At 41.4% G+C, this 16,863-nt stretch overlaps 1 protein-coding gene across 4 annotated transcripts in view; it reads left to right on the top strand.

Annotated features, from left to right (window-relative positions):
• Window positions 1–3,876: 3,876 nt before the first annotated feature.
• INSC (INSC spindle orientation adaptor protein) overlaps window positions 3,877–16,863 on the top strand; it is a 239,845-nt gene continuing 226,858 nt past the window's right edge. For all 4 annotated transcript variants that reach the window (XM_077321682.1, XM_077321683.1, XM_077321684.1 and 1 more), the window contains exon 1: window positions 3,877–4,012. The gene's annotated coding sequence lies outside the window, so the exon portion shown is untranslated. The remainder of the gene's footprint in view (window positions 4,013–16,863) is intronic.

The following is a 16,863-nucleotide window of genomic DNA, read 5'->3' as shown; positions in this document are numbered from 1 at the left end:
TGACATCATGGCACATGTGATATTGGTTCCCTTCCATGTACCTGTCCTTGAGCTCTCATGGATTGATAGGAACAGTTTGGTAACCCAACGAAGAATTATAGCTGGCACGTGGAAACCGAGGGGAAGATATAGGCCTTTATGTAGGTTGATTCTGAAGGATTTCACAGGCACTTTGAATTGGACTTGGAAACAAAATGGCAGCCTGTTTAGGTATTTTAAGATGAATGAGATATGTTTTCATTGGCTAGACCTGTCAGTAATTGGGCTGCTGTATTCTGAAGCTGCTGTACTTTCCCAGCTGTCTTTGTAATTAATTTGTATATTTCCTTTGTCTTCTTTTTTTGTCTTAAAAGGTAAAGGTAAAGGTATCCCCTGTGCAAGCACTGAGTCATGTCTGACCCTTGGGGTGACACCCTCTAGCGTTTTCATGGCAGATTCAATATGGGGTAGTTTGCCAGTGCCTTCCCCAGTCATTACCATTTTACCCCCCAGCAAGCTGGGTACTCATTTTACCAGCCTCAGAAGGAATGAAGGAAGGCTGAGTCAACCTTGAGCCGGCTGCTGGGACTGAACTCCCAGCCTCATGGGCAGACAGCTTCAGACAGCATTACTGCCGCTTACCACTCTGCACCACAAGAGGCTCTTTTTGTCTTACTATTCCTTTAAATAAATTAATGGTAAACACTTTTCCCCCAGAGTTTCTCTGAAAGCCAGATAAAGTGGCTGCAAAAGGAATTGAGGTGGTGTCTTTCTCAAACAAGTTATTTGGAGAAAATTCACCTGGGTGGTTTGCTTTTCAAGAATATAAAGAAGTGAAGGACTGAAAATACATAGAGTTTAAGACAGGAAAGGAAGCATTAAACAACAAGGTTCAGTTGTTCAATAGCCTCAGTTGCTGCTAGAATCTTGCTCTGAATTTTTGTGTTTCTGAGAAATAAAGAGATTTTAGTCAAGACCTGTAATTTGCTAGACTAACATCCTGGAGAGAGAGAGAGAGAGAGAGTTTGGTTTTAAGGAAGGGTTACTAAGCTAAGAAAAGAAAATGCTGTTTGATGCATTTCTCTTGGCTTTTCTAATTATATGTAGCATTCATTTTTTTGTGACTAGCCTTCTTCTAAAAAAATAGCATTGGGTGTGTCCCTGTCTGTGTTTAAAGTTGGAAGCATAGCATTGCCACATGTGTTACCATTTACTTTGTTTAAAAAGAAACAAGAACCAATACATTTTTGAATGCGTTTGAAATCCTCTTCCAGATAAAGACAGAAATATATCTTTGCCGATCTCTCTATCTATATACAGTGTAATCAGAAATAACTTGTGATATTTTCTACATGGATTCTCCCTTGCAATTTTCTTGACTGTCAGGCAGTATAAGAGGAAATCTGGAGCAAGATTTGATTGAGAAAAATGTTAGCTGGTGTTCCTGTAAGTGTCCACTATAGGATATTTTATTTACAGAAAACCTGCCTACCAAATTCCATTTCTCCCAGAACACTGGCTTCAATTGATATTGGCTGGGGGTGGGGTATGGAAGTAGCGAGGTTCATACAGTGCAAGTGAGGATAGTAGTCCAGCCAAGTTCTGTCAGTGTACTGCATAGAAGAAGAGTGAGCAACTGAGCTCCATTTATTTATATATTTGTGGGATTTATTCCATCAGTAAGCCACAGAAGTAGTTGTGTTGCAGGTTGTTTGTTTAATTAAAATATTTATCTTTCCCTTTGTGACTTAAGGTAGCTTTGTCCAGTTAAACTTTGAGTAGTTATTAAAAAAACACTCTATTCTGAACCCCATGCCTGGAGCTCAGATCCTATTAGGAGATCTAGTAAACAGCACAGCTTTGTATCACTTCCAAAAAGTTTCATGGAGGCTCTAGTTGGTGTCAGATGAACAATCTTTAGTGGAGTTGCATTTGGAAGGCAATGATCTGCAGAGTGTGATTGTTGTATGCTCATGGGAACCAATGGAAAGAGAGAGTCCTTCAAATATGAGAGTCCCTGGTCAGAAAGGTTAAAGGTTATACATCATCTGCATCCCAAGGCTGCCCAAGGGCTGGCTTGAGTTTTGGCCAGATTTGCCTTGAGATAAGGGAAAATTGCCAAAACTGGACATGGCTGATGGATTCTTGTTTTCAGGAAAAGATGAGCAATGGAAAACATTTTAGGTTGGGTCCTGGTATAATTAAAATGGCTGAAAATGAAAATCCATTAAATTTATTTTCAGTCCCTGTACCTGAAGGGATATAGGAATATTTTACTTTTCACTGTGTTCCATTTTTAGTAAATAAACCCTTTGATTAATTTAAGTTTTTCAAATGTCCATATGAGTGCAAACTATGGCTCAGAGAATGCCAAACTGGCAAGCATTCCCTGCTACCCTTTTGCAGTTTATTCAAAAGCAAGCTCAACCCACCCAGTATTCAGTAGGGTTTTCTCCCAAGCAAGAGTGCATGGGGTGAAGACTTAATTAGATCTAATGTACAGTCATAGACCTTTATAACCACATTGCTTTATTTCACAGATGCCCTTTTAATTCATGTTCAAAATTATTCCCAAATTGTTTCCAATGCTGCCCTACCTCTGAATTTTACCAGACCCTGGATTATAACCATTAAGCATTTTGCTTAACAGATTGTAAATAAATGTAAGAGGAAATTTCTGTCTCCATAAATTTGTTGATAGATACTAATTTTCTGAAGACAGGTTTAAAAAGACATGATGAGTTATCATTAAGCAAACTTTTGCAGAAAACCTCTTTTGGTGGTAGAATACATTTGTACTTCTGCACATGTCCTCTCTCTCACCTTATGCCCTTGGAAAGTTATTTGGATCATGCAGAGGGGCATTTTTACTGGGAGACAGGATTAAGTCAATTTCAAGTGATGTAGCAAAATACTGCTTTTTAATTTCTAGGAGAAGGAAAGTTTTAGCTAATCAAATTTGCCAGTTTTAATAGCATGTTGTACTAATTTATGTCATCACCATTTGTTTTGTATGTGGGGATCAATTGTGTGTGTGTGTGTACATACATACATACATACATACATACATACATACATACATATGTACATACATACATACATGCATACATACATACAATACAATCAGTGTCCAGTAGCACCTTTAAGACCAACAAAGATTTATTCAAGGCATGAGCTTTTGAGTGCCTTGAATAAATCTTTGTTGGTCTTAAAGGTGCTACTGGACTCTGATTTTATTGTGCTACTTCAGACCAACACGGCTGCCCATTTGAATACATACATACATACATACATACATACATACATACATACATACATACATACATACATACATACATACATACATACATTTTTGCTGGCCATTGGCTGTATTAAGAAACTACTACTACTTCTGCATGTGTCTTAATAACATACAGCAAAATGCTATCAGTAAAAATAATTGAAGCCCACAATATATTTCCCTGAGTAACTTAACAGAAATGTTGAAGGGCTGTTATGAAATTGCATTTACAGATTTCTTCTAATATATCTATCATATCTGGCATTTTTGCTGGGGTGTTTGTTCATTTTATTATTTTGGCCTATCAAAATCATTGCATCATTCTTTGTCATCAAAAATGCACTCAGTTCCTTTTTCTGTTTTGGATAGTTTAACCTTAACTGAGCCTTTAATTACACTTCTCTTCTAACTGACCACCGTACAAATACAAGACCTTGCCACAAATCTATAAAAATGTTTCCACTGCAATGGGAGACAAAAATAGAATAATTCCATGTCTTTTTGGATGAATGCCTAGCTGAAACTATGTAGTGTTTGACTGACAGGAGGATGTACTTTCTGTGCTGAAAGTGACTTTTTGTGTTGTGCATTTACTGTTCAAGAATATTCAAGCCAGGGCATGAAGACGGGTTTTACAGTAGCTAGCTGCTGGTTTTGACCGGTTGCTTTCGCCTGAAGTCTTCTGTGATTTATCATTTAGTTGTCATCTTCTCAGCTTCCCCATAGTCCCAGAGCATACCATAATTTAATTGGGTGAGTATTGACTTGTTTGGTTTTGAGTGGAGGGGTTCCTTCAGCTTAAAGCCTTCCTAAAAAAACATATACGATGATTCTCTGCAGTAAAATAGTAATTCCAAGGGATTATAGTTCTCCTTACGCTGGCTTTCTTGATTGTTCTTTCACTATTTCTGCAAAATGTTTTTATATAGCTAAGCAGCAGAAATCTTCTGTAGACATAATTATAAAAGTTTGAAGTGTTTGTGCTCCAGAGCCACCTACTGTACAGCTTCTTTCTGAATCTTCAGCGCAGGATGTATGCATTTGTAGCATAACAAAATGAATGGGCTAACTAAGTGAAATCGACAGTAACAAAACCTCTGCCTTTGCTGATGAGTTGCAGCCAAATAATGCAATGATCTGTAGAGTATCGATGTCATGTATTTGTACCCTGCCTGTGATAACAACAGTAGTTTTTGCAAGGATTTGAATAGGAATAATCAGGGTGAACTGATTTTACTTTACCAATGTTTAAAAATGCTGTGCAGGATTTTATCTCAGCTTTTCTGTAAGAATAGATCCAAATATGTATTCTTAACCACAAGGGCTGTTATAAGACTTCTTCATGCTATAAAAGGTTAATTTCCCCAAATGCATTAGGTTATCTGTTCTGTCAGATACTTAAGAACTGTATTGTGTCTATAAAATGTGTTGAAAGAGAAAGCCCCAAGAGTCATTTTTTCCTTAATAGTTTATAAGGCATATTTTATGAGTGGATAAAAAACGTTTTCTTTTGCTAATATAGGAAAATGAGAATATGAACTCATTGTTGTTGAATAAGAAAAAAATAGTGATGGTGCTAATTTTTAATGCTAAAAATTAGCATTATGAATTTTATATTTTCCTCATATTTTGTATTGTCCTAATCCATTCAAATCTGAACATGGTAAAATCCCATTCAATTAAACTGAGGAGTTGAAGCACATTCTTAACTTTCTTTCATTGGGATCAATGGGATCGGTTTTGCTTTAATTGTGTCCTATATTTTAATGTGACACGTTATAACATCAAAAGGTGCCAAAATGCATTTTATTTTAAATGTGAAGCAATTAAATTGATTTTAAGGCTGTTACAATATGAGCAACTTGTCATACTCTTGTATTTTTTCTTTCGTTATGTCATGTATGGGCATAATGTCATGCAAGTTTTCTCTAGAAATTGGGAAATAAATGGAAACTTGTGTAAAAGTTCTTGTGACAGGGATGTGTTGCAAGTCATAGTCTTAGCTCAATGGAAGACACTGCATATGTGTTCAAGCCCAACTATGGTTGCCATCTTCCTGGGGGCAGTAGGTGAGTTCCCATCCCCAGGCTTCAGACATCACTGGGGCTGTTCACTCTGATGGTAGCAAGGGGAGGGAGCAGGGAACAGTCTTACACTATGATGTGCAACAGCATTTCTGGTTTGTACCCAGAAATGACTTGATGCTCAAGAATTCACACATCTCTATGGTAAAACCACACATAAAGAGAAGAGTAAATTCAGGGCACAAACTGGAAATTACATGAAATTGGATGATATTCTTCCCTACTCACCAAAGGTTCTTGGTTGCCAGCACTCATCTAAACTTTGCAGATGCATTATGGAAGGCTGGAGACTTCAGAGGAAAAGGCTGGAATCAACAAATAGGAAAGAGAGAGGTCTATTGCATCTGGACAACGCTTCTAGTACAAAATATGAATATTAATGACTTAATGTCTTAGGCAGAGAGTAGATGGATACAAAAATGAAAATGTTATGCTATATATAAGTAAGCAAGCAATATAGTTCTGATCTATCACTTTAATTTGAGCACTCCAGCCTTTCATATTAGGAGGGTAGCTACCTGAGATCCTCTTAATGCACACAGTCGACTTATTGAACAAGACAATATGCATGTTTTCCCATCTTTGGTACACCCAAGTGCATTTTCTTAGATCTGGGTTTTTGATAATAAGTACTATAGCTGGAAAACATAAATGTTGCTTTGTTCATACAAAATAGTGACCATATATATCAAGTGTACTGTGATCTCCACTTAGGCCCAGTTGGTTGGCTGATCTGACCATTTGGTCACTTTATGTTACTTACAGATATATCATCATCATCATCATCATCAACATACCATATATATCAGAGGTCCCCAGCCTTTTTATCACTGGGGACCGGTCAACATTTGACAATTTTACTGAGGCTCGGGAGGGGTAGTCTTTTGCCGAGGGATGCCGCCACTGCTGCCACCTGAGCCCCTGCTTCACTTGCTTTCCCGCCGGCACCTCTGACTTCCCACCGCCTGCTGGGGGGTGCTGCCAGCAGCAGCTGTGCAGTGCCACGCTGAAGGGGAGCCCCAGCCATGAAGGGCTGATGAGGTTAAAACAAAGCAAAAAAGCCTTTAAAATTAAAAGAAAGATTGTTAACAAGACAGAACCTTGAATAGGTGGGTTGAGGGAAGTAAAGTAAAAACTTTAAAAGAACTTAAGCAACTGATAGGCTTACAACAGTTCTACAGGCAAGCTTTCTCACAATTTACATGGTTCCTGAGGGATAAAAACCCAAAACAGTTGATGAAGCTGCCATTGTATTAGATGAGATTGAAGGGGACTTGGGTGGATCTCTTTTCTCACCTCCCACCCCAAAAAAAAGTTTGTGGCACCTCTGAGAGAATCAAGTCTTCAAAAACCAACTCTGCTAGGCTGGACACCCTTATACAAAATAGACGAGGGATAGTGTGTTATCATTGACAGCAAGAGGGACAAATGGAAGCTTATTGTCCAAAATTAGAGAAGGGAAAAACCCAATCATCACCCAAAATCGTCAAAAAAGTAAAAAGGGCAGATACAGCTATTGACATGTCACTGACAAATTCTCAGCCTTCAGAAGCACACATAGACTGACCAGGGCTGATTCTGTACTCCCCCCCCCCGCTGTCAATCCTGCTGATTTCAGATTGATTTGAACCTGAGACTTTCTGCTTTGTCCTCCCCCCCAAATTGAAACAGAAACACTTCTGCCCTTGAGCACGAGGCTGCTCATCTCTTTCCTAAAAGAGTGGGTGGGCAGGCAAGCAAGTGGGAGGGTGGAGAGCCAAGCCAAGCCAAGCCAGCAGCAGCCTCTCACAGAATGAGGCAAATCTCTGCTGAGAGAAGTGTGGGATTCTGGAGCACAGTCACTTTAAAATCTTGCAACCGGGAACTAGGAGGCCTTTGAACTGGCATCTAGCCAATCAGGGACAGACTGCTTCTCTACCTTAGTGGGGAGGACATTAATCTGGAGGAATGCAGATCTACACTTTAATACTGGGAGCCCTCAAAGCGGCTTGATCAATTATATTGAGTTATCTCTGCTCCGAATGTTCAAACTACCGCACCATTGCACTAATTTCTCATGCTAGCAAAGTTATGCTCAAAATCCTACAAGCTAGGCTCCAGCAATATGTGGACCGAGAACTTCCAGAAGTACAGGCAGGATTTCGAAGAGGCAGAGCAACTAGAGATCAAATTGCCAACATACGCTGGATCATGGAGAAAGCTAGGGAGTACCAGAAGAACGTCTACTTCTGCTTCATCGACTATGCTAAAGCCTTTGATTGTGTGGAGCACAACAAATTGTGGCAAGTTCTTAAAGAGATGGGAATACCAGAGCATCTTATCTGTCTCTTGAGAAATTTATATGCAGATCAAGAAGCAACAGTGAGAACTGAACATGGAATCACTAACTGGTTCAAAATTGAGGAAGGAGTATACTGTCACCTTGCCTATTTAACTTGTATGCAGAGCACATCATGAGAAATGCGGGATTAGAGGAGTCACAAATTGGGTCAAGATTGCAGGGAGAAATATCAACAACCTCAGATATGCAGATGATACCACTCTAATGGCAGAAAGTGAAGAGGCTTTTGAACTCTGGTGCTGGAGAAGACTCTTGCGAGTCCCTTGAACTGCAAGGCGAACAAACCGGTCAGTCCTAGATGAGATCAGCCCTGACTGCTCTTTAGAAGGCCAGATCCTGAAGATGAAACTCAAATACTTTGGCCACCTCATGAGAAGGAAGGACTCCCTGGAGAAGAGCCTAATGCTGGGAGCGATCGAGGGCAAAAGAAGAAGGGGGCAACAGAGAATGAGGTGGCTGGATGGAGTCACTGAAGCAGTAGGTGCAAACTTAAATGGACTCCGGGGAATGGTAGAGGACAGGAAGGCCTGGAGGATCATTGTCCATGGGGTCGCGATGGGTCGGACACGACTTCGCACGTAACAACAACAATCTCTGCTCCTGGATATCACAGGGGAAAGGTAGGGTCACTGTGGCTCAATCAGATTGGTTGCATAAGGAAAATTTAAAGTGCCCAAAATCTAAATGGAGATTGAATTCAATGCAGACAGAAGTGATTTGGACTGAGGTGGATAAAAAGCCCCGTGCAGATTCCACCCAGGAATGGTTCTGCAAGCCTGGAGAGTATAGGAGGATCTAAATAAGAAATATTTATAGCCTATACATGTAAATGGTGAATAAGCTGACAAAAAACCATCAATAGGGCCCTCCTCTGTAATTCTCTCCCACCCTAGACTAAGAAGGGAGCTGCTCAATGGGTAATCTGGTAACTATAGTCAGCTGAAACTTTTTGTGGTTTTAATGTTATTAAATGGTACTATTAATTATTGTTATTATATTTTTGTTGTAAATTGGCTTGGAGAGACACAGGGGCTGAGTTACTTTGTTAAAACCTGGCCTGATAAATAAAAATCAATATTTTCCTGGAGGGTCCTATGAAATCAAAGTCATACGTGGCCCAGAATTTCAAGTGGAGAATACCTGAACTCCCAATCAAATACAAAGGCTTTATAGGGAAGTGGACAATGGTAGTTTTGGGGAACTAGATTTTCCATTTTTAAAAAGGTAAAGGTATCCCCTGTGCAAGCACTGGGTCATGTCTGACCCTTGGGGTGACGCCCTCTAGCGTTTTCATGGCAATACAGGGTGGTTTGCCAGTGACTTCCCCAGTCATTACCGTTTACCCCCCAGCAAGCTTGGAAGGATGGAAGGCTGAGTCAACCTTGAGCCGGCTGCTGGGATTGAACTCCCAGCCTCTTGGGCAGAGCTTCAGACTGCTTGTCTGTTGCCTTACCACTCTGTGCCACAAGAGGCTAATTTTGGAGAGCCAGTTTGGTGTATGGTTAGGACTGCATACTTCTAATCTGGCATGCCAGGTTCGATTCTGCGCTCCCCCACATGCAACCAGCTGGGTGACCTTGGGCTCGCCACGGTACTGATAAAACTGTTCTGATCGAGCAGGAATATCAGGGCTCTCTCAGCCTCACCCACCCCACAGGGTGTCTGTTGTGGGAAGAGGAATGGGAAGGCGACTGTAAGCCGCTTTGAGCCTCCTTCGGGTAGGGAAAAGCGGCATATAAGAACCAACTCTTATTATTATTAGGCAACAATTTGGCCTTGCAGACAAGAACAGTAACTGTAGTTGCCATCAGTTGGCCTCAGGCTTCAGAAGGATAGACACCACCAGCCAAGCAACAGAAGGTGCTAGCTGAGCCCAGTGAAAATGAGGCAGAGTGTTTGCTACAAAAAGGGCCTGCTGCAGAATGCCTAGCTGATCAGAGGCCAAAAGATTCTTTGGAGAAGCTTTCTCTGCAACTTTGGAGTGTGTGTCTGTTTAGGAATGGATCTTCAAAAGGGTTCAATACTCCAGAGTCCACTTTCCAAAGTAGCCTTTTCTCCAAGGGAACTGATCTCTGTTGCCTGGAGATGAGCAGTAATTATGGGTGATCCCCAGATCTCACCTGGAGGCTGACATCCCTAAACCTCAGTGCGTGCAATACCACAGAGTTCCCCCTCCGAAGCGGCCATTTTTTCTCAGGGAGCTGATCTTTATAGTATAAAGATGATTGGTAATTCTAGGAGCTGTAATTCCTGGAGGTTGGCTACCCTTGGGTTGGAAATATCCCTTGACATTTAGAGGTAGGACCTCACAAGGGTACAATGCCTCAGAGTCTACCCTCCAAAGCAGCGTTTCTCTCTGGGCTGTTGATTTTTATAATCTGGAGATGATGGCAGAAATGAAGGGTGGCCTGCCGGCTGAAGTGGGGCGGAGTGACATGGGTGTGTCCCACCTGGATAATGGGCTCCGGACAACCCCTACCAACAACTGTTTTTTATAGCCTGTTGTATTTTTTTTTTGCACAATTTATGGCTAGTTTGTAATAAACCAGTGAACTTAAATTTTATCTTTTTTGGATAGGTGGGGTGATGGTTACTGAGGGTATGATTTGCAGCTAAAATTAATGCATTTTCTTTATATTTTAACTTACCAATATTTAAAAACAATCATGTTAAAAGACTGTGTGGTATTAAATTATGACATTTTTATTCAGGTTTTTTTCCAATTAAAAATAGGTGGCATACTTGGGTAACTGGAAACCTGGTAATACAAAACACTGAGATTCTTAGGGTAGTGGTTGATTAAATAATGGGGGAGGACAACATTGAACAGTAGTATTAATTTTTGTGTCTATGGAACCTTTAAGACTAATAAAGTTTTATTCAAGTTGTAAGCTTTCTTCAGAATAGCACACTTCATCAGTACCTCTACATGCCACTAAGAACTGTACCTTAAGGCAGTGGTCCCCAACTCCCAGTCTGTGGCACGGTGCTGGGCCACAAGAGCCTCAGCAGCAGGCCACAGCTCCCTCTCCCCACCCCCCTTGCAGCGAAATCGCCAGGCCACGAGCAAATCAGCGGCCGAAGTGGCCAATTAGCTTGCGGCCCTGTAAGCTTTTTGCTGTGGGAGGGGGGGATAGGGAAATGTGGCTGCCGGCATGCCGCCGGTGCAAACGTGCATGCGCTGACCTGCTGCACATATGCATTTGTGCCTGATGGTGGCACAAATGCGCACATGTGGCAGTTTTGCACATGCGCGCATGCACAGAACTGCCACGCATGTATGTTTGCACCCCTGAGACCACAAATGTGCATGCGCAGCAAGTCCATGCATGTGCAAAACTGCCATGCATGCGCATTTGCGGCTCTACCAGATGCAAACGCACATGCGCGGCAAGTCAGCGCATGTGCGTTTGCGCAGGCCCCGGGTTGCCCTCTCCCCCCACTCTTTGGCAGCAGTCTGCAACCGAAAAAAGGTTGCGGACCGCTGCCTTAAGTTACCTGTGAATGTGTACTGTCATGGTTGAGCTGGGGCCATAGGGGGGTGCATATGAGGTCAGCGGCGTTGCTATAGTATACCAGTAGTAAAACCTGTAAATGACAAAAGCTGGCTCTAGGAATTGCTGAAATCTTTATGGTAAAATTATAGAGTTTCTGGCATTTCCTAGAGCAACAGATATAACCACTGTTTTTATTTTCTCTCACTGATGCTTGTAGAAGTGGTGGACAATGAGGTTTGCCAGCAGGAGATTTCCGACCATAGTGAGATCACTGGCAAGCCTACTCGTGTGGCTTTCATATATTATTCACTTCACAAGAATAAAAATTGCTTCTACCCTGTCCCTAAGACCCAGAGGTCAGCATCCAGTATAAACCAATATAAAAACAACACTGTATATATTTTTAAAAAATCCATGTCTAAACCAACAAATCAATCAAGGAAACAAATATGTTTTCACATTGTTTCAGAAATACAAAAGGCACAGATCAGTGGCTAGGGGACGGTATTCCACATCTGTGGTGCCACAACTAAGAAGATACTGCTTCTTATAGAGGTCTAAGCAGTAGGAGATCAAGGCCCTTTCAAGAACTCAACAAGTATTCAATAACATTTCAACCACCTATTCCAAGAATCAGCTCTGAACCCTGAATTTTATGGTCTAAGCCTGTAAACTGATACCTCTATACCCAATTAAGTATGTCTGTTGGATCCTGAAATGTTCCTGCATCTCATTTATAAGGCATCATAGGTCTTGTCTGTAACTACTGTTAGCAAATGTAATTTGGTGCTAAATGATCACATTTTAAAGAGAAACAATTACTGTATTGTTTCAGGGTGTCTAGAAAGCAGACTGTTAAATTACAGGAATTAATTACATTATAAAAATCCAAGCATGGCACTCATTTAAAAAAAAAGAATTTGGCATTGAATTATGGATAGAGGTTTTGTTTTTTAAAACAAAAGCAGAATTGAGATTTGAGCATGTTTGAGATTCTGTTTGAAAACATTCCATTGTGTGTTGCTATGGTGACATTTGGTAACCTGTACAATGGTGGGTTATGTTCATGGATACAGTGTACCCTCTGTTCAGAGTCTTTTTCTTTCACACATACACATAATTACAGAGAGAAATAAAGGGCCTCAACATGATCATGTGATCATAGCTCATCTATCTGTGTGCTAGTTGCAGGGGCACACTGCTCCTCTGCCATGTAAAAGTCCTGCTAACATAGGAATGAAAGCATCTGTTGGTTGGTGCTCATTTCTCCAGAAATGTGGCCATGTGGTTTTAAAAAAAATTAATGGCATGTTGTGTTATAGCATCTTCACATAACAACACACACAACAAATATTTAATAGCATTTTCTGCAGATCACAAATAGCATTTCCTAATCCTCATTCCTGCCCCCCCACAAGATGAAACATAGTACAAGTAAGGGAAGATAAGGGTTTTTTTCTTTTTTGTTAGTTATTTCTTAATTCATTTATTTATCTTTCTTAGGGCATTTAGAGAATGAAAACAGATCACAGAAATTTCCCAAAAAATTCTAACAAAATAATTTAAATGAAATACAGCCCCCCCCCTCCCCAAATAGCTTTATATTCACTGAGCTGGCTATCATAGGCCACAGTCTATTGATTAAGAATGAAGGTGTCACAGACTAGCTAGGTTCCACTTCTCTTTAAGTGCAACCAAGAACAGTTGACAGAATGTTGAGAAATGGGGAGTTAAGAAAACAATTTACAAGTTGGGAATTAGTAGTAGAGAAGTTGGCAGCTTGAGATCTAAGGTGAAGTGGGTGTGTTGGGGGGAAGGATTTCTATTGAGTGGAAATGTGCAAAAGATCCGTTTAGAACTGTCTGAAATAGGAGGCTAAGGCAACTAACTGGCAGCGGGGCATGCTCTGAGGCTGCCTCCTCTTCCACCCAGCAAACTGCTGAAACCAGCAAGAAGTTGGAAGTTGAGAGCTGACCTTTCTTATTAGCCCTTCCTGGCTGAGGGCTCCCTCCTGATTGGGGCTAAACTACTAGGGCAGGCTATTCCTTACTGGAGGCTATATCCTACTGGGGGAATCAGGTGGGAGTAATTTGTCTGCATGCAATATGAGCTGATTGGCCCTCATTGGCAGAGTGCTCTCTCTCTCTATTAATGTCATTCCCCCAGGGAGGTCCAATCAGGTAGGGAGTGATCTGTCTGCATGCAAATTGAACTGATAGGCCCTCATTGGCAGAGTGTTCTCTCTATATTGGCAGCACACCCCCAGGGAGGGCCAATCAGGTAGTGAGTGAGCTGTCAATTTGGTCTTTATTATGTTTACTGATGATTTTTCTCAGCATTATGTTCATACCAAAAATAAAAATTAACTTCTTGGATTTTTAAAAAACTCTGTGGGCTATGTGCCTAAGGGAAAGAAGCATTGAAATGCACACAGACATATTTTAATATTTTGGTATATACATATAGGATATGAATTAATGACAGCAGCTGTGATAGACAGCACCTGGAAAAGAAGGTTCAGAGTGCTGTAACAACAGTTATGGGCAGTGAGAGGTTGACAAAGCTTCACTAGGCAGATAAAAGCCAGTGCTATAAACAGGCTCTGGGCCCAGTGATTGGGTAGCCACAGCTGAGTGGGAGTTGTTATAAGAAAAGTCTGTGAACAACTGAAAAGCCTGTAATCAAGACTCCGATGGTGTGAAACTACTGATTTGTAAAAAGTTATTCAGTCATTCATTCCAATAACCCTTTCCCTTGCACAAACAAAACCTTTAATACATTTGTTTGGAAAAACACCTCATTGCCATTCTGACTCCTTCCCAGACACTCCCAGAACTGAACAAAACCAAAGAGATTGAACCATGACAGCATGGGAAAAATTATGTCATTGTGGGGAAGGGTATACTGAGGTATCCATCATAGCAGCATGTGAAGGGAACAGTGTTTAAGTTCTAACCTCAATATCGCTATATGAGTGAGGCTTTGTTATTAAAGGGGGCTGGGCTAACCTGTCTGTAGATGACTCTAGGAGGACCATTCCGCATGGTGGCAGCTGCACAAGGCTGCCAACAGAAAAGTGCTGCAGTTTATTGTGTCCCTATGGGGGACATATTTCGGCAGGATACCTAGTATACCTGCATTTTTTAAAAGCATTCACAGAAGGGTGGGATTGCATGCCACACAATCCCACCTTCCTACAAAATAAAAATGAATGCCTTGGTTCATCCTGTGGTGTGGCAAAGTGCTGCACAGTTGACCAGGGCCACTGTAGTGCAGGGAGGAGCCGGGCCTGGAAGGCCCGGCTATTCCCTGTCCATATGAGCCTGCTGCAGGAGAGGCCCTGTTGGATCCCACAGTGACTAAGGGAATGTGGATTCTCCCTAAGGGAATGCGGATTCTCCCGCAGTCCCTTAGCCCAGGACAACTGAGGGCCTGATCCACGGCCTTCCCAGTGGCTGCATCATGTGGAAGTGGGGATTTGACCTGCTTCCATATGACCACCCTCTTGGCCTTTTTTGCCTGTGTGGAATTGAACTAGGCTCTTTGCGTGAGCAGAAAGGGGTGTCACACAAGGGTTACCAGTTCTCAGGCTTTGACCATGAACTCAGACTACTACTTATAGCAGAGGAGAAATAAACTCAGTCCACTCCAGATTAAGATTGTGCAGCCGATTAAGGAAGCAGCCATTCCAGCCTGAAGCGGCTAGCGCTGTGGCATGTGGGGGGGGGGGGGGAGGAAGGGTATTTACAAGGGTTCTTTGGCATTCTTTGGCATTCATACCTCTTGAATGAGAAGGATTACCATTTTTTCTCATGGTTTCTAGCCTTTTTTCCATGGGCCCCCCATTTCTAGCCCTTATTCCATGGGTCCCATGGGTAGGAAGTGGTTCATCTATCCAGAATCTGAAAAGTAAGAGAGTACATTTCTTTACCTCCCCAAAAGGTCTAGACCAGTGAATCAGATCTAACTAGGAGTGGAGTGCACAAAACAAAGGGACGGGGATTGCAAAAACCTATTGGGTCATGTGCATCAGAGCTGAGGGGAGATGACAGTGAAAAGGACAGTCCAAAGAATACATATTTCCATTGTCTTGCCCAGGACAGAGAGATACTTATTTTGACATCTTCTAGGCTTGCAGCTTGAATAACCTGCCCATTTCGTGAAATAATGTTTAAGTCATCTAGAATGTGTACAGTATTAAAACGTCTTTCCATTAACAGCATTGTATTCATTACATTTTTTTATCAGCAAACCGACAACTCTTTAAATATATATCTTCTGTGGAACTAGAATAGGGATAAGAGGGAATAACAGGGACAATAGGAATAAGATGGGTTCTGGTACGGAGGGATGGACCAGAACCAATGGGATGAAATTTAGTTCAAAAGAAATTCCATCTGGAAGAAGTTCCTGACAGTTAGAGTGGTTTCTCAGTGGAACAGGCTTCTTTGGGAGGTGGTGGGTTCTCCATCTTTGGAAATTTTTAAACAGAGGCTGGATAGCCATCTGACAGAGAGGCTGATTCTGTGAAGGCTCAAGGGGGTGGCAGGTTACAGTGGATGAGCTATAGGGTTGTGAGTGTCTTGCATACTGCAGGGGGTTGGACAAGATGACCCATGAGGTCCCTTCCAACTCTATGATTCTATGATTCTGTGATTCTATAATACAAATCCTGCTAGAAATTTAGAATTAATATGTAGAGGAAGATAAAGCTGGTTAAAGAACGGTCTCAAGTTCCTTTTTAGAAGAAAAATGGGATAGAGCTGAATAAGAGGTTCAGTGTGGACATTGCCTAGCCTTTTGATAATTATATAATGTTTTGGTGGTAAAACAAGAAGTAGGCCCACTACTTCTGTGGACTAGGGTTTACCTAGTTGATCTACTAAGTCACCTGTGAATAAATATTTTCTTGTGGCTTACATTATGGTTATTGTTGATGATACCTCATTGTTGGTGATACAGTAACTAATCTTATATTATTCAGTTACACAATTCAGATTCTCTGTAAACTTCTCTGAGCTTCAAGGGAGGGTGGTATATAAATGCAAATAAATGAATCATTTACTTGAGTCCTTTTCCATTTGTTGCAGAGGAGATCTTCCACTCTGTGCATTTCATTTTTCTGAACTAGGCTGAGGCTGATGAAAATGACACAGTCCCCCTGAGATGTCAAGACAAATTTCTGTTTCTTCATGAAGGCAGGAACACAGCTTGCTTGACCTCTCGCCTTGTCCTCCCAGCATTCTCCTCAGACATGAAATGCAATCAAAAGCTTTCCGGTAAATTTAGATGCCACAATGTCTGAAAAACTGGTACAGCTTTCCCACCCAACAACTTGGATCTGGACAAAACTCTAGTTTGTTCAGGCTCCTGCACTTGGATGTAACAGAAAATTAATATTTGACGGAATGCTCCCTATACCAGGAATTTTTCCATTGTAATCCATATGAGAAGGTGGGGTGAGACGAGCAAGGATCATGGTAAACTAGTTTGTGTCCACCCTAACATCTCACTATTGTGTCATTTAGGAAAAACTATCCTCAAATAAGCTTTGCAGGGATTTCATATTAAGCATTTGCAAGTCACATGACTTCTACATGCCACCTACAATAATACAAATATGTGCAACCGGAAAAGCATGTCTTCTTCTATTGAAGCCGTTTTCTGTTTGACTACTATAGC

The sequence above is a fragment of the Paroedura picta genome, chromosome 2 (genome assembly GCF_049243985.1).
Source record: "Paroedura picta isolate Pp20150507F chromosome 2, Ppicta_v3.0, whole genome shotgun sequence".
NCBI classification, from domain to species: Eukaryota; Metazoa; Chordata; class Lepidosauria; order Squamata; family Gekkonidae; genus Paroedura; species Paroedura picta.
The sequence above is the reverse complement of the archived record's forward strand: the minus strand, read 5'-3'. Positions and strand labels throughout refer to the sequence as shown.